Raw genomic sequence first — 11,007 nt, forward strand, 5'->3', positions numbered from 1 at the left:
GACCCCCGGTCCAAAAGGATAAGCTCTGCTCTGGGCACTGCTTTCTTGGTCATATGAGGTCCACCTGTCTCTTTGCTCTCTTCTTTCTTTTATATCTCAAGGGATTGACTCAAGACACAATATAATCTTGTAGATTAGTCCTGCCTCACTAACACAACTGCTGCCCATCCTCCCTCATTAACATCTTAGAGGTAGGATTTACAACATATGGGAAAATCGCACAATAACGGGAATCATGGCCCCGCCAAATTTATACACACACTTTGGGGGAACATAATTCAATACATGACATACACTAACCTGGAAGGAGGTTTAAGTGGCATGACAAAGCACTTTATTATGTTCTGCCTAATATTTCAATAAAAGAAATGATGCTATGTGGGTAATAAAAATAGAAAAGATAACTAATATTTTGAAAGTCAATCCAAAGCCTGAAATATCTTAATGTATTGAAACACTTGGTGAAATTTAATATTTAATTCCCCACACTTCTAAAACTCAATTGCTCAAGCATCCCCAAAACCCACTGCCTTTGAATTGATTCCAACTCCTAGCAACCCTACAGGACAGAGTAGAACTGCCCCATAGAGTTTCCAATGAGTGCCTGCTGGATTTGAATTGCCAACCGCTTAGTTAGCGGCTGTAGCAAATATCCACTACATCACCGGGCTCAAGCATCAGAGAGGGGAAATCTGGTTTTACAGAAGCTCCTGTGAACAAACTCTAAAGACTTTGGTAAAACACAGGCTCAATAAAAGTCAAAAGTGCAAAATTGCTGCCCCCACAAGCTAATGTTAACTTTTGTCTGCGTGAGTTTCTAAAACAAGAGAGTTTACAGCACCACTCTGCTCCTTCTCAATCACACAGTATTAGTGGCACTTTAGAAGGACATGACCAATAAAAGGAAATCAACCAGGATGATGAACACCCTGGAAATTATGTCATATTCAGTTGAAGAAACCAAGAGTGTTTAGTCTAAGTAGAAAAGGTTCAGGTAGGACATGAGCGCTTTCCTAAATATACCCAAGGGCTGCTGTGTAGACTTATTCTGAGCATAAGTATAAAAACCAAAACCGCTGCCATCATGTCGATTCTGACCCTTATTAAGCCTATAGGACAGAATAGAACTGCCCATATAGTTTCCAAAGAGTGCCTGGTGGATTCAAACTGCCAATCTTTTGGTTAACAGCTGTAGCTCTTAACCACTATGCCACTTGGGTTTCCAGCATAAGTACAGCCTAGTAGAAGAACACAAATCTTGCCCAGTGATGCCACTTAGTACCTTTGTGAGTCTGTGCTGATTAAAGCCTTCTGTCATTGTTGAAGCATTGAGGAGGATAATGCTTGTTCAGAGTCCTATCAAAATGTGTATATATGATATGCACAGAGTAAGTGTAACTTCTCTAAGGCGGAAGTAAGTAACACCAAGATGAAAAATCAAGATGGGAAAGTGACTCAAGAAGGTAAGAAAACAAAGAAGTTTACTACAACTTCTAAAAAGGAAGGCTATTCTGAAGGTGGTGCCCTGCCTTCCTTTGTAACGAGCTCTTTGTCACTGATGATTCCAGCAGAAGCTAGATGGCCTTCTAGCAAGACCTTAGAAGTGAGGGTGCTTAAGAGGTATGGATTACCCAATAAGCAAAGTACACACAGGCTTAATTGTACTTACTTATTAATCTGTAGTGCACAATTTCACCTATTTTTCTCTACGTCAAAGATTGTGCACTACAGATTAGAAAGTAAATACAGTTAAGCCCGTGTGTACATTGATTACTGGTTAATCATCCCTGGTCCTTATTGTGGCACCCTGGTGGGGCACTGGTTAAGAGTTTGGCTGCTAACCAGAAGGTTGGCAGTCCAAATCTACCAGCTGTTCCTTGGAAACACTATGAGGCAGTTCTACTCTGTTCTATAGGGTTGCTGTGAATTGGGTTGGTTGGTTGGTCCTACTGCTGTGGAAGGACAGGTTCAAGAACCAATAAAGTATCTTCTAGTTCCAAAAGTCATTAAGTTCAGATGAAGAGGTATATGTGACTTTCAAAGTTGCATTCTAATTAATGGCTTCTCTGAGACCAGTGTCTATGACCAATACATTGTTGCAAAGTCCCAAAAAGTGGAGTGCACCATGCAACCCACTCAGGGATGCAGTGTTGGAGAAATGTAATTAAATACAAAATCTCATGCCAACTCAGAAAACTCTCCACAGAGGTAGAAAAGAGAATACAGTTGTACCACTGAGTTAGAATTAAGTCAGAATGAGATGTGCATCACAGCTTGCTTGCAGTGCAAAGGATTGCTTTTATATGGCCTTTGTAGTCATGGTCTTATAACTCCTACCAAATGAATGGGTGGGGATATGCAAATAAGGTGATTATGACCCACCGAGGGGATTGGATGGTTTCTTAATAATGGAAATAAAGCGCATGCACCTTTGTGGAAATGGATGATGGGACCATGCAAATAAGGTACATGGAACCCTAATGAGGGGATTGGTTAGTTTTGCCATCTGCTAAGCTTAAAAGAGAGCCAATCCTAGAGCAGAGAGGGGACCATGCTATCATCAAGAAGAAGAGATGGGAGTGGAACATGTCCTTCGGACTCAGGGTCTCTGTGCTGAGAACTTCCTAGACCAAGGAGACAGAGAGAGCTGTAACACCAGAGATGGCACAAGATGTCAAGAAGCAGTAGTAGAAAAACAGCAGTGGCAAAACTGGGAGACAGGCACGAGATGGTGCAGTGAGCCTCCCGTTCAAAGAGCAAGGTGGTTATAGAGGGTGTGCCAACCCATGCAGCAAGACAGCTGAGCACCTTCGGGTAAGAAGCTTCCTGTCAGAGTGGTGTGCCTTGGGGCACTTACCGGCGGAGCTAGGCTTGCCGACCCAGAGAGCAAGAGAGCTGAGTACCTTTGGACTGAGTCTTCCTGGCAGAGTAGGGTGCCTCTGGCACTCACTGGTTGAGTTAAAGAGCTCCGTAACATTTGCCTGAGCAGGTCAGAGGCCAGGCTGACCCAAGAGGCCCTAGGGGCTGGGGGGCCAAGAGCCAAGGGGAAAGATCCAGGGAGAAGCTTGCCTGTGGGCACAGCAGAACCTGTCCTGAATCATTCTTGGTCCTGAATTGTAACCTGTTATTTCCTTAATAAACCCCATAATCATGAGTATTGTCTGAGTTCTGTGTGGCCATTGCAGTGAATTTTTGAACCCAGCAGAGAAATAGAGAGTGCTATGGGAGAGACTGCTGGTGTCAGCATTGGTAAAAAGGTTAGAGAGAGGATGTATGTCTGACCTGCGCCTCATAGGAATCAGCCTTGGGGTGTTGGTGCTGATAATGATTCTCTTTCCTTTCCCTTGTGAAGTTAAACAAGGAGGCCTGACCTGGCTGCCACACCATTTTTACAGTTGGTGTCAGGGTGGAACTTGTTGCAATAGCTTCAGACTCATGGAAGTATGGGACTTTGGAAGCAAAAGAATGAAGAGGTGTGGGAAATGAAACTTAACATTCTTAGGTGGTTGCTTTGGTTTTTGTTATCTGCAAGGAAAGTAAGAGAAGTTATGCTGCAGCTGAGGGGAGAAAAGCCACATCTGGAGTGGCTTGGGTCAAAAGCCAGGTCAGTTAAACAAGATGATTGATAGGAGGCCAGGGTCTTCTGGTTCCATGTAGTCAGAGGCCCAAGGCCATAAAAATATGAATGGGAAAATAGTCAAGGTGTGGAGAAAGGAAGATGAAACTGGAATGTTTTAGAAAAGGGTTATGTATTTCTTTAATGTACTGTAGATATTGAATGTTTCTCCTACCAAGTGTTGTAAAACAGACCTAAATGTTTGATGGAAATGAATACTGGATGTTAAAGATTGCAGAGAGCATTTAACTTTACCTTCAGCCAATACTTGATTGGATATGCTAAAAGGGGAATTAGGGTTTGTGGTGGGTGTGGGGGTGGGGTAGGGAATACAGGCTGTCCATTCCAATGCAGAAGCCCTGTATATAAAGTATCAGAGGCCTAGTTTGAAAACCTGAGCCCAATGCATATTATTTCCAGTCAAGAAATTTGCATTTGCAAAGATAGGCAGACCTGTCCAGAACTGCTGAGAGAGCAGTAAATTTGCATTTAAAGGACAGACCTCCAGGAAAATAGAGACTGTTTTGCCTTTTGAATTTCAGGCTAGTGGTTTGCCCTTCAATGCCTCAAGGCAGGAAATGTCAGTGTCCATCAGAAGATCCTCCTTCCACAATGGAAGTTAAAGGAAGCTGGTTAGTAGACAGCCTAGGGTACTTACTTGATTTGACCACCTGGGGCCATGAGATTAGTGGGGGTAGGGGAGATGCAGCAGTGAAGAGAGGGGTTGAGTTTGGACATGTTCCATTGGAACCTGTTGCCCTAGCCTACAGAAGCTAGGGATAAGAGAGAGAAAGGGCTGGCTGGTCAAAACTACAAGGAGGTGCATGGACACCCAAGTCTATGGGTGATGTCTGTTGACACCATAGGTTGGTGTAAACTGCTGCAATTCGATGGTTTGCTCTGGACTGGACTTTTCTTATGGGTGCAGATGCTCAATGGTCCAACCAGAAAAGAAGATTTTTCAGACCAAGGAATATGCTTGTCTCCTCAGAGTACTGGTTTGAGAGGGATGGGCAATTTAAACATTTGCTATTGAAAATGGGTGGGGGGAGATAAAGGCATGAATTGGCTGGCTTACACGCTTTCGTGGGTATGCTTACACTCACAATGAGGGGGACAAGAGAGGAACCACAGTGAATAGATTCTTCCTTTCCTGATGAGTCTGGGGAAGAGAGGGTTGGGGAAGATGCTGATAGAATTATACGATTCAGTTGTGAGTATTTATTGTTAACAGCGTTAATTATGATTGTACAAACAGTAATCGTAGAAGCAATAACTGTGAAAGAGTGGACTAAGGGGAAAGCATTGTTGGATTGGAGTAGAGTGATTGAAAGTAAAGTCCAGTAAAGGATTTGTTATGCTGATTGATACTTCCTGAGGCTCAGAGCAAGGGAATAATATTCTTTCACTTAAATTTTGTCAGACACCAGAAAGAGTGAAGCTGAGATGACTTTGGAGAACCTGACTACGAGAAATGAATACCTGTAGCAGTCTAGAATGTTTGATACCTAAGTAACCTCATCCTGGGGACTTTTTGACCTACTGAAGGACTAATTGCTAATGACTGTTTTGGATTGGTAAAACAATTGGCAGGGGAAGTTATCCTCCAAGTATGAAAGAACTGTGGCTAGAAAAGCTACGGGGTGGCCTGTGGTGTGGTGGATCACTTTTATATGGCCTTTCTAGCCATGGTCTTGTAACTCCCACCAAATGATTGGGTGAGACTATGCAAATAAGATCTTTATGGCCTACCAAGGAGATTGGACAACCTGACGATAATGTAAATAAGGTGCACGGCATGCTTGTGGGGGTGGGAAGATGCAAATAAGGTGTATGGACCCTGACGAGGGGATTGGTTAGTTTTGCCTTCCCGTAGGCATAAAAGAGAGCCAGTCCCAGAGCAGAGGGGGGACCATTGTACCACTAAGAAGATATGGGAGTGGAGCATGTCCTTTGTACCTGGGTTCCCTGTGCTAAGAACCTCCTACACCCAAGGGACAGAGAGAGAGCTATAAGATGGAGAGAAGTGGTGGCAGAGAAACAGCGGCAGTAGAATCAGGAGATTGGCATGAGATGGCTCAATGGGCTTCCAGGCCTGGGGAGCAAGGTGGTTACAGAGAGTATGCTGACCTACAAAGCAAGAAAGCTCAGCACCTTCGTGGAGGAGGCTCCCTGGAAGAGTGTGGTCCCTCTGGGCACTTGTAGTCGGAGCTAGGCTTGCCAAGCCATAGAGCTAGAGAGCTGAGTGCCTTTGGACTGAGGCTGCCTGGTGAATTAGGGTGCTTCTGGACACTTACCAGTGGGTCTAAAGAGCTTGGTAACTCTTTTCCAAGCAGGGCAGAGGCCAGGCCAGCCCAAGAGAACCAAGGGGCCCCAGGGCTAAAGGCCAAGATGCCAAGGGTCAGGATGAAGCCTGCCTGTGGCACAGCTGAGAAGCTGTCCTGATTGAAAAACTGTATGCTGCCTCGTTCCTGATCCTGAATTGTAGCCTGTTACTTCCCTAATAAGCCCCATAATGGTCAGTATTGTCTGTGAGGTCTGTGTGGCCCCTGCAACAAATTATCAGATCCAGGAGAGAATTAGAGAGTCCTGGAAGGGATAGTTGTTGTCAGAATTGGAATAAAAGTTGTAGAGAGGAGTTATTCCTGAACTCCACGTCGTAGAGGCCAGCCTTGGACTGTTGATACTGATAATGATTCTATCTCTCTCCTCTTGCGAAGTTAGACAAGAAGGTCTGACACTGCCATAGCACGATTTTTACACAGGCAATCTTCTAAAGAGATTGCAAAGACAGAAATCTGATCTTTATATAGCTGAGCAGATGCAACTCATTTCCTACATGTTTTCAAGATAAACTATAACTAGTCCAAAAGTCAGAGGATGTGAGGGTAGCATTTATCACATATACTTCATCCTATATTCACCTGATATTTGGAGTAGCCACCTGTCCTTGCTAATTTGCCTTTATCCAGAGGAAAAATAACCTTCCCATCTCTTTATTACAGGAGATAGTTTTGCAACTTTTAGACTTGCAAATGGAGAAGTTAGTCGCCTTGTCTTGCCTAGAAACAGACAGATAGGGGAGCCATTTTCCCTGATTATATTTCAAAGATATGACTCCCAGATCCTTGAGGAAACAAGGAAACTTATAAAACAGGCAAGAAGCTTATTTAGCTTTTTACAAAGATTTATATACATTTTTAAAAGAGGCAGACAAAGAATTCCCAAGTCAAGTTTTCTAAAGTGAATGCTCTAACGGGAGCAAGAAGGGATCCTGTTTCCTTTTTGCAGGAATTTTTTATTTTCCATTTCAATTTGTATTTACTCTTACAACAGAAAGAAAATATTTGAATTTATGTTTTTATTTTAATTCTAAGAAACTTTTTTCAAAAACCTTTACCAATATTTACTATATTGATTTATAGTGGTTTATACATAGTGTGGGAAACCCTGGTGGCATAGTGGCTGAGTGCTACAGCTGGTAACCAAAAGCGCGGCAGTTCGAATCCACCGGGTGCTCCTTGGAAACTCTGTGGGACAGTTGTACTCTATCCTGTTGGGTCACTATGAGTCAGAATCAACTCAACGGCAATGGATTTGGTTTTGGTTTTAAAAGGAAACCACTGGTATAGACCTTTTCCCTACCATGAGAAAAGTGTGCTCATATTACCAAACACCAAACCTGTTGCAGTCCAGTTGATTCCGACTCATAGCGACCCTATAGGACAGAGTAGAACTGCCCTGTAGAGTTTCCAAGGAGTGCCTGGTGGATTTGAACTGCTGACCTTTTGGTTAACAGCCGTATGTCTTAACCACTACGCCAGCAGAGTTTCCCATACTATATATAAACCACTGTAAATCAATATAGTAAATATTGGTAAAGCTTTTTGAAAAAAAGTTTCTTCCCTCTATAGTACGTAATTTCTGCTGCAATCCTCACACGAGAAAAGGAAATGACCTCAGAAGCCAAAAATTTGTCCCACACTCTGACTAAGCTCATCCTCTTGGGCTTCCCTTGCTGCTGGGAAATACAGTAATTCCTCTTTTCCATATTCTTTGTGACATATATCCTGACTCTCCTTGGAAACATGGACATTGTGTGTGCAGTGTCCTGGGATCTCCAGCTCCACACTCCCATGTACATCCTGCTGGCCAACTTCTCCTGCCTGGAGATCTGCTATGTCAACTCTGATGTGCCCAACATGCTGGTCAACTTCCTCTCCAAGACCAAAACCATCTCCTTCAGTCAGTGCCTCCTGCAGTTGTACTTCTTCTTCTCACTGGGCACAACTGAATGCTTATTTCTCTGTATCATGGCCTAAGACCGGTTCCTGGTGATCTGCCACCCCCTGCACTACCTCACAGTCATGACTACTAAGTTCTGTGGCAGCCTGGTCATCTTTTACTGGGTATATGGTTTTCTCTGGTTCCTGATCCCAGTGATACTTGTTACTCAACTGCCATTTTGTGGCTCAAATGTTATTGATGAGTTTCTGTGTGACCTGGGTCCTCTGCTGGACCTGGCTTCAGCCTGTGTCCCAATCCCAAGGACTGTTCTCATATGTGGCACCATGAGCTCCCTTCTCATCTTTGCCACCTTTTTCTACATTATTGGCTCATACACCCTGGTGCTCAGGGCTGTGATGCAGGTGCCCTCAGCTGCTGGCCAAAAGAAGGCCTTCTCTACCTGCTCCTCCCAGCTGGCTGTGGCGTTTCTCTTCTATGGATCTGTCATGATAACCTATGTGAGCCCTGGGTCAGGACAAGCAGAGGGCATACAGAAGTTCTCTACTTTTTTCTACTCACTTTCGACCCCATTTTCAACCCCATGATTTACAGCCTCTGGAATAAAGAGATGAAGGATGCCTTGAAGAAAGTGTTAGGAGGCTCCTGAAAATGGTTTGTGATGTTAGTGAGTCATTCCCACATGACTTCTAACAATAAACCTCCTGTCAGTGAAGAGTTGAGAAACTAGTAAGTGATGTGAACATGTGGAGGTAGGCAGACTGTGAAATAACCAAACCAGTTGCTTTTGAGTTGTTTTAGACTCATGATGAGCCCACGTGTGTCAGAGTAGAGCTGTACTCCGTAGGGTTTTTGATGGTTGTGATCTTTTGGAGTAGATCACCAGGTGTTTCTTCCAAGGTGATTCTGGGTAGATTCGAACCTTCTGGTTTGTAGCTGAGTACTTAATCATTTGTAACAGTCAGGGACTCCAGCTGTAAACTATGACTCTTTAAATTCCCTAGGCCTCTCCTCACAAGTTCTGTGATTTGACCTACTTGTAATCAATAAACAATATATGGAAGATATCAAGATTCTATTAAATAACTCACCCAATCCTGACTTCATAATTCCTTGATCTCTTAACTCTGTTTACCTTTATTTTGTCTGCACTTGAGCAATATTACACATTCTTTAACGTTGACATATCCTCCATCAATCTTGCTTCCTAAAAACCCATCACTCTTACCACCGAAAAAACGTAAAGACAGCCCATATAGACAACACCAATTCCTCCTCCTCCTCCTCCTACATCTTTTCTTGTGTTCATATTCCGTCTCCTTCTTTTAAGTGTGAATAGTTCCACCTAAACTCCTCATCCTTTCTATCTGTTCTAGTAATTTTACTAATCAATTATACATTTTATCCCTCTTACATCATCAATCTTTTATTAGTTCTTTCCTTCAGTATCAAAATACACATCACTTTCCTCTGTCTAAAAAAGTTTCTTCCCTAGGCTATTCTTATTATGGAGATATTTACCATTAATCTCCTTCTTTTAGTTACTAAACTGTTCAAAAGAATGCGATACACTTACTTTCTCCACTTTTTTTTTTATAGCCTTCCCCACTGCTCTGTAAACTGATTTACATTCTCAACATCCCATGTTTCCTCTCCTGAACATTTAAAAACATATATTATACGACAGTTACAATTGAAAGTGTGGTCTTTGCATCATATGCTGCACATCACTGGGGTGTGGGGAGGAGAGTTTTTTAGAAGGCAGAGTTTCAGGGCCCCATCCCAGATCTATTGAATTTGAATCTGTGCTTTGAGGAAATCTTCTAGGGGTTCATATGCACTTTGAGAAGCACTGATCTACAACGGATTTTCTGAAAAAGGTTAGTGAGGGGAAACAGGTTTTGTGAGGTCGAACATGACTGCCTTCATGCTTTCTGCTAGTTCATTTCTGCTTGCTAAGTCATTCCTCTGTAATTCTAGCTGAGGCTGCCTTATGTAAGTCTAGAGATGTCTTAGTTATCTAGTGCTGTATAGCAGAAATACCACAAGTGGATGGCTTTGACGAAGAGAAATTTATTTCCTCACAGTAATGTAGGCTAAAAGTCCAAATTCAGGGCATCAGCTTCAGGGGAATGCTCTGTCTCTCTGTCCACTCTGGAGGAAGGTCCTTGGCCTCAATCTTCCCCTGGTGCAGGGACCCCACGTCCAAAGGACTCCTCTGCTCTTGGTGCTGCTTTCTTGGTGGTATGAGGTTCCCAACTCTCTCCTTGCTTCCCTTTCCTTTTAACTCTTGAGAGATAAAAGGTGGTGCAGGCCACACCCCAGGGAAACTCTCTTTACCTTGTATCAGGGAGGTGACCTGAGTAAGGGTGGTGTTACAATCCCACCCTAATCCTCTTAACTTAAAATTACAATCACAAAAGGGAGGACAACCACACATGGCCTAAGCAAACTGATACACAGATTTTTGGGGGGATGTAATTCAATCCATGACAAGAGACATCCCTGGCATGTAGCCAATATTATTCACCACCACTTTAAAATCTCTGCCCTCCCACTGTGGGGCATGGAGATCTACTTGGATTTGCTGCTACCCAGGACCCATCTCATAGGTAAGGATCCCTAATAAACTCCTTTGCTGCCACCCTGGAGTCACCTGCAACTTTATTTGGTCTCTTGGTACCTTCCATTTTTGGAGGCAAATTTCACATTACAAATTCATGCTGGGAGAATTGATGAGTCACCCAGGAGACTGAGAAAATGGCAAGTGGGAGTGAGGCCTCTGCTGAGGAAATCCCTGGTTGGCCAGCAACCTGCATGTAGGGAGGTTTGGCCCATATGCTTGATGCATATGGAATGCCATGTGAGTGTAGGGACACACCAAAAATGCCACGAAGCATAGCATGGTTGTGGGAAGATGCATGCCTTTGTAATTGTGAAAGGAAGCTAGGAAAGTAGTAGCAGCTTTAGGGTGGCCACTGTGCTGGGCCATTCAGCTGACTGCTGAAGCACATGCAAGAGCTTTGCAGGAAGAGTTACAGTTAGAAAGGGATGTGGAATAGTTGTATGTGGCCATGACTGATATATTTAGCAGCTGTGTCTGTGAACAGGATGAGCAAATAGAAACTGTCTCCTGCAGGTTTGTA

At 43.4% G+C, this 11,007-nt stretch overlaps 1 pseudogene; it reads left to right on the forward strand.

The window, feature by feature from the left end:
- Positions 1–7,309: 7,309 nt before the first annotated feature.
- LOC100675260 (olfactory receptor 11H4-like) lies at positions 7,310–10,719 on the forward strand (annotated as a pseudogene).
- The last annotated feature ends 288 nt before the right edge of the window (positions 10,720–11,007 follow it).

This window comes from Loxodonta africana, chromosome 10 (genome assembly GCF_030014295.1).
Source record: "Loxodonta africana isolate mLoxAfr1 chromosome 10, mLoxAfr1.hap2, whole genome shotgun sequence".
NCBI lineage: Eukaryota > Metazoa > Chordata > Mammalia > Proboscidea > Elephantidae > Loxodonta > Loxodonta africana.